The following is a 6,048-nucleotide window of genomic DNA, read 5'->3' on the forward strand; positions in this document are numbered from 1 at the left end:
AGCTTTAGTGGCAGCATGTACATATGCGACCACTCGTCCATCAAAGCCGAGGATATCTCAGAGGAACTAGGGTTGTATCCTTGATTTTGCCGCTTAGGTCGGCCGGTTGTAACTTTTGATGTATATACACCCCTTTAAACGGTTGTTTGTAATATTTTGGGATCCCATAACTTTTTAAATAAAAAGTCAACAGTTCCTTTGACCAAATTTTTTAACCCTAACTCTTGACGTTAACATTAGTTACACATTTATAACCAAATGACTTGATTAGCAAGTCTGACACTATTTAAAGTACACAGTGTAACAGTCCTGGATTAGGAGGACGTTACAACGACCATCGACCACGATCCAAATTCCGAGCCCCTAGCAGTAACCTAGTCACAAGCATAATATAGAATCCCGTCAATAACGAGCGAATAAAGGCTTCTAGACCGAGTACTAGCCTCCGAGATGTTGAATTCTTTTAAACCGGGTAGTAGAATCGATCTTAAGCCCTTAGGTTTGAGTTCCCGCACTCAAGACCTTCCTGAGGCTCAAAAACCCTTCAAGCGCCACGGCCCAAGGCAAAAAAGTCGCGGCCCACCCCAAGTCATAGAGCCCAAGGGCTCTCCTCTGGACACTCGTGTCGCGACCAGCCCTAACAAGCGTCGCGGCTCAAAATGGATGTTCAACACCTCCATCTCCCATCGTTCATGAGAGTCGCGACGCCCCAAGGACAGGGTCGGGACTCAACATGAAAACCCAGTTTTTCGTCCGTTTTCTTCAAGCCAAAAACCCAATCAAACATAGCCAAATCCCAAAAACAAAGTTCTTAATCAACTCGGCACTTCAACATAAACAAAACCTAAGCTTAAACTTGACCAAAACCCCACAAAATCCCCAAATTCATATTTTATTTTTCAAAACTCTAAAACTCAACTAAAACCAGAGAAAACATATAGAATTAAGGCTAGAAATTGATACCTCTGCTACCCAAAACAATGTTAAGCCTTTCCCCAAGCAATCTCGTGCCTAAGCTAGCTTTGCACTACTACAAAATACCCTTTACGGGACACTTTTTTAGGACACGCACATAAATGCAAGTCCTTAAAAATAATTATAGAGTTTTTAGGACACTCATTGAAAGTCCTGAAAAAACACAATTTAGGACTCGCAATGAGTGTCCTAAAAAAATAAGCGAGTCCTAAAAAAATCTGAGCTAAAAAATGAGTGTTTTACTTAACAATTTTAAGGACTTGCTTTGGGAGTCCTTAATACTCTTTTAGGACTAGCTTTGCGAGTCCTAAAAACACTTGGGTTGAAAAATTAGGAATGATGACTTTTAAGGACTTTCTTTGCGAGTCCTAAAAGAGCATTTTTATCTAAATAAAATTGTTTGCGAGTCCTAAAAGAGTATTAAGGATTCTCAAAACAAGTCCTTAAAATTGTTAAGTAAAAGAGCATTTTTTTTATCTAAATTAAATTTGTATAGATGTGATTTTTAAAATTATTTTTTATAATATTAGAGTATAAAATTGGGAGTTTTATAATCACATTTTTTTATCTAAATAATATATTCTGATTTTTATTTATAAAATAAATATAATTCCCAAATCCCTTTCTCCCTCCCTCCCTACCCGATCCTTACTTTCCTTTCTCCCTCTCTCTCGCATGCTCTCTGCTAGGCTGGAACAACGGCGGCAGGGGCTCGGGGAATGGTGGTCGACGGCGGCAGGGGGGTCGGGGTCGGGCTGTTCGGCGGCAGAGGGCTCGGGGCTGGGCTCGACAGCAACGACTGGTGGCTCGGGGCTGGGCTCGACAACAACGACTGGTGGCTGGGCTCGACGGCGGGTGGGGGTTCTCGGGTCTGGGCTCGACGGTGCAGGGGCAGGGCAGAGGGCTGGGCTCTCCTATCTCTCCATGAACGCAAGCCCATTTCAGCTCAAGATCTATTCCATTTTCAAGTTTGTATTTTTGTTGAACATTTTTATTTCTGCTCTCTTTGTCTCTCTCGGCTCCCTCTCTCTCTGTCTCTCACTCATCTCTTTTTTGCATTTCTTAACTATATCTTTTTTTTTTGTATTAATTTGTTCTCTGTTTTTCTTATGTGAAAGGGGAAAGTTTTTGGTGAAAATAGCTTCTCTCTCAGATGCTCTATCTCTCTCATATCAGGTATGTACGTATGTGTGTTTTGGGTTGGGCGGTGCAGGTTTTGACAGAATGGGTTCATTAATTCATATATTTGTGTTATAAGCTTATAAGGTTGAGTTAATGATTGATCTTCATTCCAACCATTTGTTGAGCAAGTTTTAGAGTTTGATTTAATTTTTTGATCTGTATTGTGATTACATTTCATGTGACCCTCCCATCTAGGCTAAGTAAGGCATATCAAAATTATGTCACCAAATAAGAAGATATAAATGCATAGAGACAAAAAAAAAGTAACAGGACCAGAAAGTACATCATGGTTAGACAAAAAAGAGAAAGAAAAAGTTAAGAGACTTCAAATTACACAGTATTCTTCATGTTTCTAAACATCATTTATACAAAACTATTATCACTTGCTAAATACATCTGTTATTCCAATCTAAAACTGTCTCGTCGAATGAAAACATGAAAGAATTAGTATTGGAGAAAGAAGAAGAAAACACTACAAATTCTTTAACTTGAATACTACATACAATAGAAGCATGTACATATAAGATTAATATCTGACCATAATTAACTAAAATCTAGAAGATAAAAACAAGTGGAATAGATACGTACAATCCAATCTATCTACGAGATAAGGCCAATTAACTTGGGCTGTAGAAGCTGCCCTTAGTTATATCCTAAAGTCTCGGGTAACAACCATCCCAAATTTGTCAACAAAAACTGAATTTTCAAACAAAGAAATAATTAACTAGCAAGTGTATCTGAATTATTCAGGGCATATCGTGTCATGATACAACTAACCACAGAAAGAAAACAAAATGGATTGATATTTGATTTGAGTTTTGAAATGATTAGCATGTACAGATCTAACTTGGCCAAACAATATCTACTATTGAATGGTTACAGATCTGGTTTATCTATATATACAGCAGATAGTATTTAACTTTGATTATGGCATTTGTTTTACAGGTAACTAAGTTATGTGATTTAGGGATGGATGACAATGTCTGTTCGGGTGGGCTGGGCTCAGTGTGGAACACATCTTGCTGTCGGAACTAATAATAAGTGTATTATTATTGTAGTAGTGTATAGTGAATGAGTTTTATTTGAGAATGTATGTTAGAAATCTTATTATTTGCTTGATATTGCAAAGAACATAAATGTATACAATTTCATGGGTAGATATGATTTTTATAATATGATTTAGTGGCCTATTTAGCAAGTTTTCTAGCATGTGGATTTTCATGGACTGCTTCATCACATTTTTTCCATGTGGATTTAGAGGGCGTGCTGGGTTCTTTTTGTGCTATTTGGTTGAGCTTCTTGCTAAGTTCTTTCTATCTTTCAACTTTGCAAACAGGTTAACACATATTAAAGAAAACCACAAATTTCATAAAGATGGCAAAGAGGGTCATAGAGTGGAGGATCCAGCTTTAGGTCTTCGCCATATTGTGTCTGATATTAGAGAAAAACATGCATTGAAGTAAGTAAGAGTTGTTGATTTGAAATGATGGTTCAACTTGGACTTCAGTCAATTTACACTCTTTGTTAACTTTGTTTTGATGAAATTTCAGGCATGTTTATGTGTGGCATGCAATAACAGGCTACTGGGGTGGTGTTAGACCAGGAATTACCGAAATGGAACACTCTTTGTTAAAGTTGATGTTCAGAACATTCTTGAGACTCTTGGGGCAGGCCATGGTGGAAGGGTGAAACTGGCTAGAAAATATCATCAGGCATTGGAGGCATCTATTGCTAGAAACTTTCCTGATAATGGGATTATTTCTTGTGTGAGTCATAACACAGATGGTTTATACAGGTAGCTAAGCTCTCATGAATTCAGTTTTTGTTTGCAACTGAGGTGGCATGACACTTATGCTTTTTCCTTTCTTGATTTTGTTTTAGTGCTAAACGAAGTGCGGTTATAAGGGCTTCAGATGATTTCTGGCCTAGAGATCCAGCCTCACACACAATTCATATTGCATCAATTGCTTACAACACTGTTTTCCTTGGTGAATTCATGCAGCCTGATTGGGATATGTTTCATGTGAGCTTCGAAAACTATTATCACGAAATCCAAGTGTGGTAGCTCAAACGTTCAGCCATGTGGTTTGTGCCACAATGTCTGAGGTTCGAGTCCCTCACCTTAAGTAGTGTTATTCTTAATATGTTAGGCTTCTCATTTTGCGTTTCTTTCCGAATGTTAGAGCCTGCATCCAATGGCGGAATACCATGCAGCAGCACGAGCAGTAGGAGGATGTGCTATCTATGTTAGGTATTGTCTTTGGTTACATTCTGTCTTCCTGTTCAAACACTTAGTAGAAGAAATGGTTGTCATATCAATTATATCTACCAATGCAGTGATAAGCCTGGTCAACATGACTTCAATCTTCTGAAGAAGCTTATTCTTCCTGATGGTTCAATCTTGAGGGCTAGACTACCTGGAAGACCAACAAGGGATTGTTTATTTTCTGATCCTGCCAGAGATGGAAAAAGGTACTCCAAGACTACTCTAGTCTAGAGCTTTTACTCCTATTGTTATTCAATCCCATGTTCCTAAAAATAGTTCACTTATGCAACAATTTGCAGCCTTCTGAAGATTTGGAACATGAACGCAATTTCTGGAGTTGTTGGAGCCTTCAACTGCCAGGGAGCACGGTGGTGCAAGGTTGGGAAGAAGAACCTTATCCACGATGAACATCCAGGCACAGTCACTGGGGTTATTAGAGCCAGAGATGTTAATTATCTGCACAAGGTGGCTCATGACAACTGGAGTGGTGATGCTGTCATATTCTCCCATCTTGGTGGTATGTTTGTTATCAAAACTTGATCTCACTAACTACTAATTCTAACTAATGAATCTCTTGTTAGAATTAATCAATATTAAATGTGGAAAATAAACAAGAATTGGTAAATATAGTGAAGCCTCAAGAATGCTATTTTCTCGCCAATGAAACTCGCTGCATTCAATCTCACACACACTATTTTTCACTCACTAGTGCTTTTAAACTGATAGAAATTGTTTGATTATAAATTTGCAGGAGAAGTAGTGTATCTTCCCAAGGATGCATCTTTGCCAGTGACACTAAAATCAAGAGAATACGAAGTGTTTACTGTGGTTCCAGTGAAGGAGTTGTCCAATGGAGTGAGATTTGCTCCAATTGTAGCAATTGTGAATAAACTTATTTATGTACACTACAATAAAAATCTAGTTATAATTTTTCATGTTTGGTGTATTATAATGTGATTTTTCATGTTTCAAGGATGATTTTAGAAAGAAATTCATAGTTGTTATTTTAATCTATAAATTTTTAGATTAATTTGTATATAAATGTTTCATTTAAATCATAATTTTTAATTTAAAATAACAATAAATAAATTTTTTAAAAATTAAAAATATAACTTTTAAGGTCACCCAAAGATAATCTTAAAAACCTTACTTAAAGGCACTCAGCAAGATCTTTTAGGAATCGCGGACATTCTTTTAGAACTTGTAGTGCGAGTCCTAAAAACCTTACTAAAAGGCACTCAACAAGATCTTTTAGGATTCGCCCCATTTTTTTAGGACTCGCAGCGCGAGTCCTAAAAACCTTACTTAAAGGCACTCAGCAAAATCTTTTAGGAATCGCGGACATTCTTTTAGGACTCGTAGTGCGAGTCCTAAAAACCTTACTAAAAGGCACTCAGCAAGATCTTTTAGGACTCGCGCCATTTTTTTAGGACTCGCAGTGCGAGTCCTAAAAACCTTACTTAAAGGCACTCAACAAGATCTTTTAGGACTCGCGGGCATTCTTTTAAGACTCGCAACCGAGTCCTAAAAACCTTAGTTTTTAAGGCTCTCAAATAAAGGACTCGCGCTTCGCGAGTCCTAAAAACTTTTTAAGGACTCACAATGCTAGTCCTAAAAAACATTTT

The 6,048-nt window shown here is 37.6% G+C and overlaps 1 pseudogene; it reads left to right on the forward strand.

Moving 5' to 3' along the window:
* The first annotated feature begins 1,604 nt into the window (after positions 1-1,604).
* LOC133802545 (probable galactinol--sucrose galactosyltransferase 1) lies at positions 1,605-5,465 on the forward strand (annotated as a pseudogene).
* Positions 5,466-6,048: the final 583 nt, after the last annotated feature.

Source organism: Humulus lupulus, chromosome 1, assembly GCF_963169125.1.
Source record: "Humulus lupulus chromosome 1, drHumLupu1.1, whole genome shotgun sequence".
Lineage (NCBI taxonomy): Eukaryota > Viridiplantae > Streptophyta > Magnoliopsida > Rosales > Cannabaceae > Humulus > Humulus lupulus.